This window comes from Lissotriton vulgaris, chromosome 7, assembly GCF_964263255.1.
Source record: "Lissotriton vulgaris chromosome 7, aLisVul1.2, whole genome shotgun sequence".
NCBI classification, from domain to species: Eukaryota; Metazoa; Chordata; class Amphibia; order Caudata; family Salamandridae; genus Lissotriton; species Lissotriton vulgaris.
Window position 1 is genome coordinate 910609814 of NC_141695.1, and position 17767 is coordinate 910627580.

The following is a 17767-nucleotide window of genomic DNA, read 5'->3' on the forward strand; positions in this document are numbered from 1 at the left end:
AAATACCCCACGCATTGCCCCAGTTGCCAATATTCTCATTTACCTTAAAGGCGGCCATTTTTGCGCGCCAAACACTCGGATGCATTAGGTCCTTCTGACCTTTAACATGCTCCACCTCATAATGATCAACAAGCAAGGAGAAAATATTCACGTACTCCCCAGCCCAGATCTTTTCTTTTATAGCTAAAGGCACATGTTGTCCCAATCTCTCTCTACGAGAGGGTGCTGACTCGTCCCTTGCAATCGGCAATGGCCGCTTACCTGCACCGGACGCAGCTTCGGCCGCTTGCGGCTTGTCTATTCCCGCCAACGGCGCAGTCACTTTAGCTGCATCTCTCTTCTCACGAAGCCCTTTTATCAGCGCCTGTGCCTCGGCAGCCGTGGCGCCATCACTACTATCCCCCAACCAAGCTGCTAGCAGTGCTGCCAGCTCGGGGGGCATGTCTTCTTTGGATGTCGGGGTGACGACAACGGGGATTGGATTCCCCTCCATTGGTACTGGGGTCGGCGCCTCGAGCGGTACAGAGGGGACCGGGACGTCTCCACCGGCTGGAACCCTTCTCGGCCTCTTAGGTCTCCCTCCAGCCGGCGCAGGGCCCGAACCCTCCTCCCCGTCCCGTTTCGCCAACCGTTTCTTTATGTCGGACACCTCTTTGCAAAGGGCCCGCACCATCTGGTCGGTCGTCATTCTCTTTGCGACCTTCTTTGGCATTTCTCCGACGAAGTATCTAGAAGACAAAGAAAAAGATCAAAACGCTCAAAATTGGCTCTTCGTTCTGTCCCGAGCTCACGGGTAGCGAGGAGGTGCAGCTTCGGAGCACAAGAACAAGAGGACGTCTTCTGGTCTTGCGTCTCTTTTTATCCGTCTTCAGGGCGGGCGAGAACCCGCCCCTGCCTGCCCCTAGGGCGGGGCTGGCTACGTCGGTGTCTAGGCCAGCCCACTCTAGGGCGGGAAAAGGCGCGCCCCGGCTACGCCGCTTCGGGCATACCAGCCGAGACGCGCCTCCCGCCCAAAAATGGCTTCCCGGGGGGATCGAGGCACTCCGCCATACGTTCTGGGGGACCGAGTGGTCGCCCCTTTCCATATTCATTCTTTCAATAACCTACAATGTTGTCAGCAGTCACCAGCCATCATTTACTGTCCAGACATTATTCATTCCCCAGCAGTCATTCATCATTCATTACATACCGGAATACTATACTCTAGATAAGGGCAATATAATTTTTCAGTTGGTCTCATCACTGCCTCTGCACATAGAAACGCCTGTTGGTCTCAATGCAGCTTTGCCATATTTGACATCATCTGATATGAAGGTCTTGGAGAAAAAAACTGTGTCTGTGCTGCCCATGCTATGCCTGGCCGGGGTGTGCGAGGCTTGCACTGCTGGTGCCTGCTGTGTAACAGATTTGTGCATGCATAGAAGCTTGCAATGCTGCTGACCCGTCTGTTTCTGTTAGTTGAATGTGGGGAAGCTTGCACTGCTGCTGACGTGCTACCTTGTACTGCTGCTGACGTGCTAGCTTGCACTGCTGCTGTTGTGCTACCTTGCACTGCTGCTGTTGAGCTACCTTGCACTGATGCTGACGTGCTAGCTTGCACTGATGCTGACGTGCTAGCTTGCACTGCTGCTGTTGTGCTACCTTGCAGTGCTGCTGACGCGCTAGCTTGCACTGATGCTGACGTGCTACCTTGCACTGATGCTGACGTGCTAGCTTGCACTGGTGCTGGTGTGCTAGCTTGCATTGCTGCTGGAGTGCTAGCTTGCACTGCTGCTGGCGTGCTAGCTTGCACTGCTGCTGTTGTGCTACCTTGCACTGATGCTGACATGCTAGCTTGCACTGCTGCTGTTGTGCTACCTTGCACTGCTGCTGACGTGCTACCTTGCACTGCTGCTGACGTGCTAGCTTGCACTGCTGCTGACGTGCTAACTTGCACTGCTGCTGTTGTGCTACCTTGCACTGCTGCTGACGTGCTAGCTTGCACTGCTGCTGACGTGCTGTTCAAGGTGTGCTTCCCCTGCAGTAGTCGGTAATGTACCTGTGTGCATGTTCTATATTGCACTCTAACGGGATGCCTCCCCTCCTCACCTTCTGACCCGTTCTCCAATAGTTTTATGCCATCGCCCAGGGCCACCCTTTTTTTCTCCAACATGTCTGATCCATGATCCCAACCTCTGTGACATGGACCAGCCCACACAGGCTCCTGTCATCGCCCCCACCCACCACTCTGTCTGCATCCCTAAAGGGGTCGTGAAAAACTGTGCCCCGAAAGTGAGCCCCTTTGAAGAGATGCTTCTCCCATGGTCAGCTCCGATGGGACCCTCTCGGCTTTTTGGACAGACCGGGCCCCTTCAGCAAGAGGAGGCCTTCCTTTTGTTTTCAACCAATCACCAATTGTCATCCAGTCTTTTGCTACATGCTTGGGCTGACTCAAACTAAATAAATAATATATATATATATATATATATATATATATATATATATATATATATATATATATATATATATATATATATATATATATGTATGTATGTATGTATGTATGTATGTATGTATGTATGTATGTATGTATGTATGTATGTATGTATGTATGTATGTATATATATATATATATATATATATATATATATATACATAAACACACACTAGAGGCCAAAACAATTAGCATTGCCAATGCTTTTTTCTGGATTGCTGCTCGTGCCTGGCCATTACTTTAAGCTGCAGTGGGGTGCTGCTGCCCCACTGCCTTTAAGAAATAAGGGCCCTTCAATGTAAATAGGTGGGGCTCTGGGTGGGGTCTTTGGTGCCATTAACAGTGATGTCTGGCCTGCTGCCAGGAACTGGGTCCTCACTTTTATTGATCTAGTAATGCTGTAAATAGATGGAGCCATCCTATTTAAATGAGGTTGATTCTAGCCTTGTTAAAGTGCTCGAGCAGTGGGGTGGGGCTGTCGAGTGAGCCCCCTAAGAAGCAGGCATGGCCCGTGCCGGGCGTTATACTGGGGTGGTGATGTCAGGCAGGGGAGGGTCAGGGTGGAGGGATGTAAAATACGGGATAAGGACCATTAGAGGTAAGTATAAAAAAAAAAAAAACGAATTTCGTTGCCCACTCTGCATCGCCAAATGTGATGCAGCGTGGGCAACGAAATTCGTTTTTTTCCCAATACTTATCTCTAATGGTCCTTATCCCGTATTTTACATCCCCCCACCCTGACAATTCCCCGGCCTGACGTCACGGCCCCAGTATAACGCCCGGCACGGGCCGTGCCTGCTATGAAGTAACTACGCCCCCCATAGCAGCATGGCAGCAGTGTGCCACACACGTGGTTCTTGGGCTGCAGATGTCAAGGCAAGGAAGGAGCAGCCCTCCCCGGAAGGCACAGCCTATCTGGAAGCAAAAAATGATTCTTGTTTTCTAGAATATTCGCACGCCCCTTAAAAACAATAAAAGAAACTAATTTCAGTGGAGAGGGCGCACCTTAGAATTGGTACAGTCCGCTCGCGTGTCTCTATGTAACTATCAGCACGGAGAGTGCGTTTCTTTGAAGGGGTACTTAAAGAATCTAGTGGTGATGAAGCAAAGGTGTGGGAAATCAGGGCTGAACCATCAGTGAGAGGGGCTCATCCCACTAGTGTCTTCCCCAAAAAGATATGAGCCGCTCCTGGGGTCTCATTTATGAGGCCGTGCGCCACTTTTGCGCCGCCGGTGCGTTACTTTTTGTGACGCACCTGTGGCGTAAAAAATGCACCTTGTTGCTCCATATTTACAAAGTGACGCATCTAGGTAGATGTGTCACTTTGTAAACCCCTGCGCCACATTATACCTGCGCCAGGTATAATGTATGCAAGGGGGGCGTATTGACGCAAGGAAGGGTCGTAAAAGTGACGCAGTGAACTTTTGCGCGTCACTTTTGCGCTTACAGATACGTCGGAAATACCGACGTATCTGTAACTCCTTGCGACATGATGCGTCATTCATTAAATATGACGCATTAGGAATGTCGCAAGTAGTGTGCACTGAGAAGGGACGCATCGCTGCTTTCACACAGCGAAGCGTCATTTCGCTTAAATTAGGCCCTTGGTTCGAGCGTGAAATGTCAGGGTATCTCTTTTATTTCTGTAATTTTTTTTATTGAAAAATAAAGCATATTTACATGGTACAGGGTGAATCACATGGGGGATTTTATGTCACGACAGAGGTGAGATGCAAATGCTAGGGCAGTATGTGCCCAGGCAAGGTGAGGAGGTCCGCGGCTCAATATAGCTGTGACTTCAGTGCTGCATTTGAATTTATAAGCACTCCCATATTATTGTCTATTTTACCGCATTTTTTCATTTTCTAAATGATTAAATATAAGAAATGTCGCGCTGTTCAGAGTCAAATCTGCATTGGTGCCCCTGGCCAACTTTGTTCTCTGGAGGAAACGGCCTTGGTGCCTTATGTTGTGTGTGGGAAGCTGCTATGGGAACACGAGAAGCTCAAAATGTGAGGAGTATCAGGGGAAGGAGGCAGCTGCTCCCACCGCTTGTCTCCTTCTCTAACAACTTCAGCAGCACAGCCAAAACCGCAGAGCACCTTCAGGCAAAGCGCTGCTCCCCCCGCAGCTCACCGAACTCCTCATCCTTAGTGACACAGGCACGCGCACGCACCTTGCCCTCAACTACGTCATACACGCGCAATCAGAAGTGCCACAAGAGATTCGCTTCGCTAAAACACCCACACCACGCACTCTAAAATATAGTAGGCATGCACCGAATCCAACCAATAACAGAAAACACGAACAACACCCATACACAAAAATACAAAGAACACCCCACATTGGAATATTTCTAGGTCTTTTAAACCTTAGTCTACCCGAGGAAGCCCCAGACACGTCAAACTTTCTCCCACTCTGCCGCGCGTTTTCCGGGTTCTTTCAGAAGCGCGGGCATGTCCGGTCCCCCAGTAGACCGTGGTCCAGGCAGACCTTGGTATGCAAACGATACCAAGAAGCTCTCAATAATGCTTTATTTGCAGTCAGTTTATTCAGTACACATAGGACTACAAGTACCAAGTTGCACCGGGGTTGAAAGGCAAAGACCAATGGCCTGATCTAGAGTTCAGCGGACGGACACCCCATCACGAACGTGAGGGATATCTCGCCCCCATATGACAAGTGTATGTATCCTCTGGCACTTGTCATACTGTGGACGAGACATCTGTCACATTTGTAAGGAAGTAACCCGGCGCCAAACTAAACCAGGCCCCAGGTCTACATGCACTGCCTCCCAGAAGTGGGCAGCTCAGTCATGCCTTATTCCCAGCAAAGGTTTCAGTCAGTTTAAGACTCCCCTCTCTTCCTGCCTGGCAAGCTCCACAGTCTTTTTTTTCGGCGCATAGTTCATTAATTTTAGAGCATATTAAAAGGATAAAATAATGTGAGTCCCATAGGTTTTACTGCACGACGCTGAACGTCTTATAAAAGCTAATGGACTTTCCAGTTGGAAAGGACATGAGCCGGGTGTAGAACGACAGGCACAGGTTTAAGGAGCAATTGAAACACAAAATCCTTGAAAGTCACATTGCAAGGGGGTGGCTCTATTTTGTACGCAAAGCCTTCAATGGGGACGCAGTGTAGGGCAGACAGAGCTTTCCTCTCGCGCCCCTCGCTGAAAGCGGGCCCCCTCTCCGTTTTCAGTTAAACTTGGCCATCGGGCACTGCCGACTAGAAAATGTCCCTCTTCCATCCCTCCTCAAGTCCAGCCACCTACTATTCCTTTTTGCGGTATCAAGCAGAGGTGATTGTAAGATGTGGACCCTAATGTTCAGTTATGAGAGCCTTATAAACTCCTGTGCTAAGGGTCAGTATCTCTGCAGCGGCGGCCGCCCCATTAGAGCAGAGGAGCGCCAACCCCTCTGCCACCACCAGGAAATAAAACGTGAATAAATTGGGTTTCAAACCCGTTTTATTATCGTTTTATTTTAATGCCCTGGACCCATCCCGAGGGCTCTGATGAGTCTTGGGGGCAGGTGCAGGGGATGACATTGCTGGTGAGGGAGTGGTGCGCATGAGGGTGTGGCCGGCTCTTTAAGGCTGGCCAAACTCTCACGTGCAGTGAAGCCCTCTCCAGCCCCAGCTGGTTGCGGGGGCTGTAGAGAGCAGGCACAGCCTCCCAGTCTGCCTGGGAGCACAAGTTGCTGGGGCTCAGGCCAATGCTGAAGCTGCTCTCATGCGAGAATGTGTGGTTGAAATGATAATTTAACTCCTTCGGTGCTCATGACGAGCCCAGCTCGTCATGAGTCACAATGGAGCTGTGCTCATGACGAGGTGGGCTCGTCATAACGGCTGCGCGCCGCCCATGCGCAATTGATTTCCTGCCTGTGAGGGCGAATTAATCAGTGGGCGAGGTCTTGACAAGCCCAGCTTGTCATGAGCACAGCTCCACTGTGACTCAAGACGAACTGGTCTCGTCACGAGCACCGCAGTGCCGCGCTTACCACACCCCGCCCCCCCCCCCGCACCGTGGGGGAATTACCCCCACAGCGAAGGGGTTAAAAGAGTGTTCCTCTTCCCCATCCCTTCTTCTGGCTTCTTGGCATTTCATTTTGCAACGTCGGATGGAGGTGGCCCCAAGAGGTCAACCATGTTGCTGACCAGTATTGTTCTGATAGAGGGATAGAGAAGGATGATATTTTCATTACACAAACTTGCTGCAAATTCAGTTTTAACTCAGGGATTCTGATGTTCCTGAGTGTGTCTTCAGTCATGAATATTTAAATCATTTTCCCTAGAGGTGTACTTTTGGAAAGGTCAATCCCACATTCTGTGGCTATCTCCTTAAGAGTCTCATATGTCACACACGCAAACCTAGCAGCTTCTTTACATGGAGACAACAGTTCCTTTTCATTGTACCCATTGATGAGTCAATCAATCAATCAATAATAGTGGATTTTTGAGTAGAAGAGATGTCAATTGTCGAGGTGGAATAGTACCAATCTCTTACTCCCTTCTTGGAGGCCCGGACCAACAGGCACACTAGTTTCTGTATCCGCAGGTAGTGGTAGTCCCATAAATGTCTGATTTCCCCCAGCTGGTTGAACTATGTTGTATGGAGAGTTCAAGAAGCCAATAAATCATCTAAAAAGTAATCAGTGGAATTGCTGTTGCTCTCCTCATCATCCTTTACTTCAGCTTCACCTTATCCTACGCTTTGTTTACCCAATTTTTTTCACTAGTTAACACAGGGAACACTCTAACTCCCTCAATCATCTCTTTCCTCAATGCTTGCTGTCCTGCATCCCACTTCACTTTCATCCAACTCTTAACTGTCTTGTTGGCCTTATTCTGATATTTTGCTATCTCTCTAGCATAAGCCACACACTCTGATGCATTGAAGGCTTCATACTGAACTGGTCCAGCTGGGGACTTTATTTCTTATAACACTCGCCTCAAATTCTAATTTATTCTCAGGCTAAAAGTACCATGGGGAAGATACTGCAAGGGCTCTTCGTTTGCAGTGATCTTATTCCAATGTTTAGGCCAAATACACATGTGTAACCCAATACTGGTTGCAATGATCAGGCTTACCCTCGGGAGGGGCCTCCTCACCTTCACGGACAGGTATTCTCACATCATCACTACATAAAGTCCTTAAATTCTTAACAAATGTAACCATTGTCTTATCAATAACAGTATAAATTCAATAAATGAGAATCAAAATAACCAGTAGTTCTCAGTAAATCACAAATTTACGTGCAACAAAACTGACTTTAAATCTCAGTGCGACATCAGAAAACTGTCCACTCACATGCATGCTGTAACGGCCAATCCAGCATAGCACACACACCGACACACACCAACTGACCAATACTGACACAGCACCTTAAGATGCAACTCGCAGCACCTCACTGAAGCTCACCCTCAACAGCGATCAGCTTCACAATAGCAAGTTATTGAAAACAAAAACAAATCTTGTCTGTTTCACTGAAAGAAGTTTAAAGTACACAATCACACAAGGGGATCAGGGAATAACACTCTTCCTGTGTTATCACATGGTAGAATTGAAATCCTGAGCAATGGGAAATCACCCTGACTAGAGTAGTGCATTCCTCTGAGCAGAAGGACTAATCAAAAATCAATCTAGATTAGTATACTCTCACAAAAGAAGATTAAAAAGTCTCTGTCTTAATTGTGCAGCCAATAGTGCATCACAGTAGGACTCCAAAATCCTTAACAGACAGGTTACAACATATATTATGCTCAATACCTATCCCAGGATCTTAGACTTTGATGAGTCTGATAGCCCAAACTTTAGCTCTTGCAGCAAGCGTGCTTCTCTTCACAAGCATAAGCAAGATACATAAGTGAACATCACAAATCTCACAACACAGAGCACTCCTGGACTCAAAATGGATACCACACCGTGCAACACACTAATCCATCAAAACTCGCAAACACTGCAATGCTTGACAACACAATCAAAGGTGCTTAACCCTACTATACTAACAGTCTTATGACACTGCAACTGCTCAGGAACACCGAAACACTGACAATTCTCCAAACTGGATCATGGGAACCTCGTTGACAGAGATGAGTCTGGTGCAGAATCTGACAGATTGTGGGGCAAACTCTAACACCTATACCTCGGTGAGAACCATCCTCTGCTGCCATCTTGCTAGCGGGATAGATAAGGATGATATCTGCACCAAACCCCCCTATGTCCCCTACAATGGACTTTTATCCCAAATTCATGCTGAAATCACAAATTCAATAATATAATATCTCAATAACAGTAAAGTGAATTTTGCCCCACAGTAAAGACAGAGAGGTGTAATTTTGCAAACCATGATGGTTTATAAGCAACTTAGTAAAGTTAAAATATCAAATCAAATCAATTAAGCATAAATACATAGTCACCTGAATGCAGCATATTTCAATATAATCCGGGCAGTTCAAATTAGCAAATTCAAGTACATATTATTAAAGACAGCATATGCAAAATAAAGTAAAATTCAGTTCCTATATAGGGAAACTCTCTAATGCTAAATTAAGTTGTGGGGAAGTCGGAAAATTTCAGAAGCAGCAGGTGTCAGCTAATATAGCATTGAAAGAAAGGTTCTGATTAGATTGAGAACTAAAGTGCTTACTCTCGAGAGTAACTATTTGATATTGATATGGAAAGCATACCGTGCTTAAGGCAGGTTTCTATCCAGATATGGCAGAGAATATGAGAGATAATTGGCATTGCCTTCACTGGGTATAATTAAAGCATAGTTGCTGGAAGAAGATGCCCACCCAGAAGGGAGTGGTATTGGTAGAAGATAATGGCCGGGTGTTAAGGATTGAAACTGGATTATTATAAGTGATAATTATTCTTAATAGGGGCCAACAATATTACAAAGATTGCTCTTACATTTAGGTTATTGGGATTCAGAAGGTTAAATGGTTAGGATAAGCACTCTTAAGGCACAGATCTGTGGTCATAGGGAAGTACAGTGCTATTCAGAGAACACAAATATAGAAGCAGCCACACCTCCTGAGCAGTTAGGGAATGGCAACAGAAGAGGTGTAGGGAAGCCTGCTGCCATAACCCCGTCTCCTCAGGAGACAGTAACTATGTGGAGATAAGTGGGATAGCTTTCTATAGGGACACCTACAGGCCAGAATGTTGTTGACAACACTACCAAGCCAGCAATCAGCATTATTAAAAAAATATCTTTTCTAATATTAAGATAGGTTATTAAGGTGCTACTGTAGTGACTTCTAGGTTAAGAGTACAGCATTAGGTCAGATGCACAATTTGAAACAGGTGGACTGTATGGATGTGGGTTCTTCCTGTTTTTTTCTCTTTTTCAATCATTCCTCTTTTTGTTTCAATTTTTGTTGCGGCCTGATGCACCCAAATGGCATCTCACTCACATTAATGCTCCTGAAAAATTGGTCTTAAGATGCAGCCCTAGTTTCCTCCTTTTAGGTATTTAAAAGTTTGGTTGGGGGTGCACGTGATAAGAAGGAGTCCGGAAAGAATAATGTTTGTATGCAAAAAATTTCTTATTTATTCAAATTTTCTCTTTTCAAAAAGTTCCACATCTGTCAACAAACATCAGCCAACGCGTTTCTCTCCCTCAAGGGGAGCTTCCTCAGGGCGAATACATTTATAACGTTCCTTCAAAATTGAGAATGCTTGAAATATATTGGAAGTATAACCATACGATTTGTTCTGTGCCCGAAAATGAGTTGATGTCAGTCAGCCGCAGTCTTGGCTTAGTAATTTAATTATTTACAAAAAGGTGTGGTGAGGGACAGAGTCTCTGAATTAAACAGAATACTCTCACCCAGTCAAGAGATCAGGGCTAGATCCAACACCGTTTTTTAGCTCACTGTACCATCCCAGTTTCAGAACCTGGCTGTATGCAAATTAGTCTGTTCCTGTCCCAGTGCATGATGGGAACAGGGCAAACCAAACTACAAAAGCCAATTCTTACACTGGGAAGGAAACAAGCTACCGGGGACCGGTTTCTGGCATTTCAGCCTCTTCGGCCCGGCTTGCTTGAATCCTGATGGTGCAATGAGCAAGGGACTCACATCTGAGTATACCCTTCCACGCTTAGGGTGGACAAAAATATTTACAAAAAGGTGTGGTGAGGGACAGAGTCTCTGAATTAAACAGAATACTCTCACCCAGTCAAGAGATCAGGGCTAGATCCAACACCGTTTTTTAGCTCACTGCACCATCCCAGTTTCAGAACCTGGCTGTATGCAAATTAGTCTGTTCCTGTCCCAGTGCATGATGGGAACAGGGCAAACCAAACTACAAAAGCCAATTCTTACACTGGGAAGGAAACAAGCTACCGGGGACCGGTTTCTGGCATTTCAGCCTCTTCGGCCCGGCTTGCTTGAATCCTGATGGTGCAATGAGCAAGGGACTCACATCTGAGTATACCCTTCCACGCTTAGGGTGGACAAAAATATTTACAAAAAGGTGTGGTGAGGGACAGAGTCTCTGAATTAAACAGAATACTCTCACCCAGTCAAGAGATCAGGGCTAGATCCAACACCGTTTTTTAGCTCACTGCACCATCCCAGTTTCAGAACCTGGCTGTATGCAAATTAGTCTGTTCCTGTCCCAGTGCATGATGGGAACAGGGCAAACCAAACTACAAAAGCCAATTCTTACACTGGGAAGGAAACAAGCTACCGGGGACCGGTTTCTGGCATTTCAGCCTCTTCGGCCCGGCTTGCTTGAATCCTGATGGTGCAATGAGCAAGGGACTCACATCTGAGTATACCCTTCCACGCTTAGGGTGGACAAAAATATTTACAAAAAGGTGTGGTGAGGGACAGAGTCTCTGAATTAAACAGAATACTCTCACCCAGTCAAGAGATCAGGGCTAGATCCAACACCGTTTTTTAGCTCACTGCACCATCCCAGTTTCAGAACCTGGCTGTATGCAAATTAGTCTGTTCCTGTCCCAGTGCATGATGGGAACAGGGCAAACCAAACTACAAAAGCCAATTCTTACACTGGGAAGGAAACAAGCTACCGGGGACCGGTTTCTGGCATTTCAGCCTCTTCGGCCCGGCTTGCTTGAATCCTGATGGTGCAATGAGCAAGGGACTCACATCTGAGTATACCCTTCCACGCTTAGGGTGGACAAAAATATTTACAAAAAGGTGTGGTGAGGGACAGAGTCTCTGAATTAAACAGAATACTCTCACCCAGTCAAGAGATCAGGGCTAGATCCAACACCGTTTTTTAGCTCACTGCACCATCCCAGTTTCAGAACCTGGCTGTATGCAAATTAGTCTGTTCCTGTCCCAGTGCATGATGGGAACAGGGCAAACCAAACTACAAAAGCCAATTCTTACACTGGGAAGGAAACAAGCTACCGGGGACCGGTTTCTGGCATTTCAGCCTCTTCGGCCCGGCTTGCTTGAATCCTGATGGTGCAATGAGCAAGGGACTCACATCTGAGTATACCCTTCCACGCTTAGGGTGGACAAAAATATTTACAAAAAGGTGTGGTGAGGGACAGAGTCTCTGAATTAAACAGAATACTCTCACCCAGTCAAGAGATCAGGGCTAGATCCAACACCGTTTTTTAGCTCACTGCACCATCCCAGTTTCAGAACCTGGCTGTATGCAAATTAGTCTGTTCCTGTCCCAGTGCATGATGGGAACAGGGCAAACCAAACTACAAAAGCCAATTCTTACACTGGGAAGGAAACAAGCTACCGGGGACCGGTTTCTGGCATTTCAGCCTCTTCGGCCCGGCTTGCTTGAATCCTGATGGTGCAATGAGCAAGGGACTCACATCTGAGTATACCCTTCCACGCTTAGGGTGGACAAAAATATTTACAAAAAGGTGTGGTGAGGGACAGAGTCTCTGAATTAAACAGAATACTCTCACCCAGTCAAGAGATCAGGGCTAGATCCAACACCGTTTTTTAGCTCACTGCACCATCCCAGTTTCAGAACCTGGCTGTATGCAAATTAGTCTGTTCCTGTCCCAGTGCATGATGGGAACAGGGCAAACCAAACTACAAAAGCCAATTCTTACACTGGGAAGGAAACAAGCTACCGGGGACCGGTTTCTGGCATTTCAGCCTCTTCGGCCCGGCTTGCTTGAATCCTGATGGTGCAATGAGCAAGGGACTCACATCTGAGTATACCCTTCCACGCTTAGGGTGGACAAAAATATTTACAAAAAGGTGTGGTGAGGGACAGAGTCTCTGAATTAAACAGAATACTCTCACCCCAGTCAAGAGATCAGGGCTAGATCCAACACCGTTTTTTAGCTCACAATAACGGTGATGGATCAAGCCCTGATCTTTGGACTGGGTAAGAGTGGTCTGTTTAACTCAGACACTCTGTTCATCACCACCCCCTTTTTGTAAATCGTTTTTGGCCACTATAGGTGTGGCAGGGTATCCTCAGACATGAGTCCCTTTCTCACTGCTCCATCAGGATTCAAGCAAGCCGGGCCGAAGAAGGCTGAAATGCCAGAAACCGGTCCCCGGTAGCTTGTCTCCTTTCTGGTGAAGAATTGGCTTGGTAGTTTAGTCTCCCCTGTTCCCATGATGCACTGGGCCAGGGACAGACTGATTTGCATATAGCCAGGTTCTGAGCTGGGATGGGGCAGTGAGATAAATAACGGTGATGGATCAAGCCCTGATCTTTGGACTGGGTAAGAGTGGTCTGTTTAACTCAGACACTCTGTTCATCACCACCCCCTTTTTGTAAATCGTTTTTGGCCACTATAGGTGTGGCAGGGTATCCTCAGACATGAGTCCCTTTCTCACTGCTCCATCAGGATTCAAGCAAGCCGGGCCGAAGAAGGCTGAAATGCCAGAAACCGGTCCCCGGTAGCTTGTCTCCTTTCTGGTGAAGAATTGGCTTGGTAGTTTAGTCTCCCCTGTTCCCATGATGCACTGGGCCAGGGACAGACTGATTTGCATATAGCCAGGTTCTGAGCTGGGATGGGGCAGTGAGATAAATAACGGTGATGGATCAAGCCCTGATCTTTGGACTGGGTAAGAGTGGTCTGTTTAACTCAGACACTCTGTTCATCACCACCCCCTTTTTGTAAATCGTTTTTGGCCACTATAGGTGTGGCAGGGTATCCTCAGACATGAGTCCCTTTCTCACTGCTCCATCAGGATTCAAGCAAGCCGGGCCGAAGAAGGCTGAAATGCCAGAAACCGGTCCCCGGTAGCTTGTCTCCTTTCTGGTGAAGAATTGGCTTGGTAGTTTAGTCTCCCCTGTTCCCATGATGCACTGGGCCAGGGACAGACTGATTTGCATATAGCCAGGTTCTGAGCTGGGATGGGGCAGTGAGATAAATAACGGTGATGGATCAAGCCCTGATCTTTGGACTGGGTAAGAGTGGTCTGTTTAACTCAGACACTCTGTTCATCACCACCCCCTTTTTGTAAATCGTTTTTGGCCACTATAGGTGTGGCAGGGTATCCTCAGACATGAGTCCCTTTCTCACTGCTCCATCAGGATTCAAGCAAGCCGGGCCGAAGAAGGCTGAAATGCCAGAAACCGGTCCCCGGTAGCTTGTCTCCTTTCTGGTGAAGAATTGGCTTGGTAGTTTAGTCTCCCCTGTTCCCATGATGCACTGGGCCAGGGACAGACTGATTTGCATATAGCCAGGTTCTGAGCTGGGATGGGGCAGTGAGATAAATAACGGTGATGGATCAAGCCCTGATCTTTGGACTGGGTAAGAGTGGTCTGTTTAACTCAGACACTCTGTTCATCACCACCCCCTTTTTGTAAATCGTTTTTGGCCACTATAGGTGTGGCAGGGTATCCTCAGACATGAGTCCCTTTCTCACTGCTCCATCAGGATTCAAGCAAGCCGGGCCGAAGAAGGCTGAAATGCCAGAAACCGGTCCCCGGTAGCTTGTCTCCTTTCTGGTGAAGAATTGGCTTGGTAGTTTAGTCTCCCCTGTTCCCATGATGCACTGGGCCAGGGACAGACTGATTTGCATATAGCCAGGTTCTGAGCTGGGATGGGGCAGTGAGATAAATAACGGTGATGGATCAAGCCCTGATCTTTGGACTGGGTAAGAGTGGTCTGTTTAACTCAGACACTCTGTTCATCACCACCCCCTTTTTGTAAATCGTTTTTGGCCACTATAGGTGTGGCAGGGTATCCTCAGACATGAGTCCCTTTCTCACTGCTCCATCAGGATTCAAGCAAGCCGGGCCGAAGAAGGCTGAAATGCCAGAAACTGGTCCCCGGTAGCTTGTCTCCTTTCTGGTGAAGAATTGGCTTGGTAGTTTAGTCTCCCCTGTTCCCATGATGCACTGGGCCAGGGACAGACTGATTTGCATATAGCCAGGTTCTGAGCTGGGATGGGGCAGTGAGATAAATAACGGTGATGGATCAAGCCCTGATCTTTGGACTGGGTAAGAGTGGTCTGTTTAACTCAGACACTCTGTTCATCACCACCCCCTTTTTGTAAATCGTTAGTAATTTAATTAGGCATCAGGCCATGCAGAGATGCATATTCAATCTCAGGCAACGGTTTGTAGATTCCTTTAATTGAGGGTCACTCTTCTGCGAATTACCGGCAGCGTAAAGGATTTCAGGAAGGCCAGTCCTTGGTTTCAAGGGATCCAGCCAAATGCCGCCTCGTAATTCTTCCTATGCGTATGTGTGTTGTCTTGGCCCGGTCCCATATATACGAACCGAGTTTCTGGATCACAAGTCTTCCGAGCGGCAAACAACATGTGATAGCGTATGGGTGCCGCATAAGAAGAATTATGAGGCGGCATTTTGCTGGGTCCCTTGAAACTAAGGACTGACCTTCCTGAAATCCTTTACGCTGCCGGTAATTCACAGAAGAGTGACCCTCAATTAAAGGAATCCACAAACCGTTGCCTGAGATTGAATATGCATCTCTGCACGGCCTGATGCCTAATTAAATTACTAAGCCAAGACTGCGGCTCACTGACATCAACTCATTTCCGGGCACAGAACAAATCGTCTGGTTATACTTCCAATATATTTCAAGCATTCTCAATTTTGAAGGAACGTTATAAATTTATTTGCCCTGAGGAAGCTCCCCTTGAGGGAGAGAAACGCGTTGGCTGATGTTTGTTGACAGATGTGGAACTTTTTGAAAAGAGAAAATTTGAATAAATAAGATATTTTTTGCATACACACATTATTCTTTCTGGACTCCTTCTTATCACGTGCACCCCCAACCAAACTTTTAAATATCTCAGTGATCTGGAGCTCTGTTGCATCACTCAGCAGCTGACGCAGGGGTTGTTTGCACGAAATTCCTAATTATTTGTTGAACTGGGACTAAGGTGTGGCATCTGAAGACCCGCTGCTGCTTTTTTGCTCTTTCCTCCTTTTAGGATCAAACTAGCTGCCTACAAAGATCTTGGGTAAGGTAATCTCAGTAGTTGAATGTTACGTGTGAACACAAATATATGCCTGAAGGCTACATGAGGAAGACTGTTATTTGACTCATCCTATGATCTGCATGCAGGTATCCTTTTGGGCAGTGGGGACCCAGTCTATAGTGTAGGTGGCTTGAAACATAGTCCTGCTAAGGCCCGCTACTTCATTTTGGTATTAAAATTTAATGCATTTTTGGTCTCGATTACAGTGTGTATATATAATCTTTGGTTTTTCACATTGTACAAATTATGTCTAATATCACATCAATTGAGCTGTGCTTGTTCTCCCTATGCGGATCCTGCGCTGCCGTCTCAAATTTCACTGAGGCCTTCTGATAAACACTGGAGGCATAAGTCTCTTCTTCTTCATTGTTCCGGGCAGGAGCTTCCCTTCACCTTATAAATAGACAATTGTTCCAGATTCAGGCCTGCATAAATGGAATGGCTTAATTTTCGAAGTGGCCTTTCATCAGCCAGCTAGGACGTACCCAGCAACCTATCTAGGGAATAGAAAAACACATGTGATTATTACAGACCCTGAAAAGCATGCTTCGTACACAAGTGTATGAACCAAATCAGCTAGGGTTTTTGACATAAAGTCTACATTTTAAACCTAGGAAACTAGATACAAAGAACTGACGATGGTGCTTGAACCATTTAGCAATCAAAATTTACAAGTTAACACAGTTTGGACAAGGGCATATCTAGTGTCTGTTGTGGAGATATGGTGATGTGGTGAAATTGTCAACTGAGGAATCAGGAAACGTTTGTTCTATTCTTGACTTTCCTGCATCACCCCAGTTGTGTGATTCTGGACGAATCCCGTTCATCAGTCTGATCAGATCCCATATTCAAAATTGTATCTTCTTGGAAACCGGCCAATCCTGAGTATTAATAGTTATATAAAGATGCGAAGTTTCCAGATGGAGTGAAACAGCTTGCTCCCCAGTCTCAATATGTTGAACTACAGAAAATGTTCTAATGGTTTACTGTCGCAATCGCTCTCGCCGCCACGGCCAGGAGAAATAGACGTCCAATAGAGAGTCCTCTCCAGACGGACTACATGTCCCAGAAGGCTAAGCGGCTTTGGAAGGCCGGTAAAAGGGCTGAGCCTATATAAGCTCCTCCCCTGCATCAGGAAGTTGCTTGACAATTGTTTTTGCAGTTTTGGTGATGGCGGAAGGTGTTGTCCCCGCCGGATGTATGACCTAGTATTCCTGCGCCGACGAAGAGCCTGCGAGGTCAGAGGATTCAAGCCAGCGCCGACGAAGAGCCTGCGAGGTCAGAGGATTCAAGCCAGCGTCGACGAAGAGCCTGCGAGGTCAGAGGAGAAGCAGTTTTCCTGCGGCAAGTCGCAAGTATACTCTAGAAGAACGGGCTCGTTCTTCTTTCTCAACCTTTTTACTTTCTCGATACTGTACCGCGTGGTGCACGTCTATGTTTCTTTATCGCACCACAGTTTCCCGACTTGAATAGAACTGGTTCTTACTTTGTATACTTTTCTTTGATACATTAGACATCTTGTTTGCCGCAACCAAAAGCACTTTTCTGTAGTGATCTCGCGGATCTCTACTGGTCATTTGCGTAAGGTTAGTGGCGCGCGTTAGTTCTTGCCCTGCTTGCAATCACGACAGATTGTCAAGCCCAAGAATACTATCCAGCCCGGACGATGGATACCGATGCTACCCTTGCTACATTGTTGGAAAGCTTCTCGGAACTACGACAGGAGGTTCTTACATCTCGTGCAGAGAACCAAGCATTATACCACGAGGTTTCCCAGATGCGCAAGGAGTTGTCAGACTTGGCAATTAAAGAACCAGGGGTGAGACCCATACTCAAACCGGCCACGTTGCCCCCACCTGTT